Source organism: Helobdella robusta (assembly GCF_000326865.2).
Source record: "Helobdella robusta unplaced genomic scaffold HELROscaffold_27, whole genome shotgun sequence".
NCBI lineage: Eukaryota > Metazoa > Annelida > Clitellata > Rhynchobdellida > Glossiphoniidae > Helobdella > Helobdella robusta.
In genome coordinates, this window is record NW_008704392.1 from 1,025,536 (window position 1) to 1,026,575 (window position 1,040).

Below are 1,040 nucleotides of genomic sequence, written 5' to 3' on the forward strand. Positions count from 1 at the left end.
GATAACCATAACTTTCATTTTCAATGTTGCCAATGCTGTTGACTCTCTTATGTAATTTGTAATCCATTCCAATATGAATATCCTTTGTTTGATGATCGATTGACTTTGACTACTTACCGAATGGTTGATAAATTGACTGATTGGTTGATATAGTTTAATTCATTGCACTATTCAGCTGTTTGGCTTTATTTAAAATTGATTGATCGATTGGTCATATTGATTGTTTAGTTGATTAACTAAAATAATGATTGAATAGTTGATTGATTGAATAATTGATTGATTAAATAATTGATTTAATAATTGATTGACTGTTTGTTTGTTATTATTATTTCAACAACCTCTCAATATCAGCAACAACATTAAATAACGCATTACCAACTGTTTTGTTACTTTTATCTGTTACGAATTATTATTAATATTAGTTTTATTATTATCTATAATATCAATAATAAATATATAAATTTAAAATCTAATTATCAATTTAAATCACAAATTTAATAAAATCAAAAAGAATTAATCTTTATCAGTAACGCGAATTTAACTCCGAATATGAAAAGTCAATTATTAAGCCCATTGACGAGCTAGATTTACGGTAATGTATATAAACAGTATACAGTATATTTTTCTCTCTCTTTCTCTTTCTCTCTCTCTCTCTCTCTTTCTTTCTTCCTCTCTCTACATATATATATATGTATTTATATATATATCTATTTATATCATTACCATATATTCATACATACCTCTATATCTTAAAATGAAAGAGTCAGTTATAGGTACGCATGCATTACATATCTGAGCGTATGTATGTGTGTGTATAGGCTTGTTTGTATGTGTGTTTGTATGTGTGTTTGCATAAGTGTGTATTGGCTTCTTTGTATGTGTGTGTGTATATATGTGTGTGTATATGTTTGTTTGTATGTATTTATACATGTCTATTTGTATATACGTATAAATAGATATATGTGTATGAATTTATTAAGTAGGTTTGAATGGCCGAATGTTTGAAGGCTTAATACAGAAAAAAAACCACAATTTTGAAT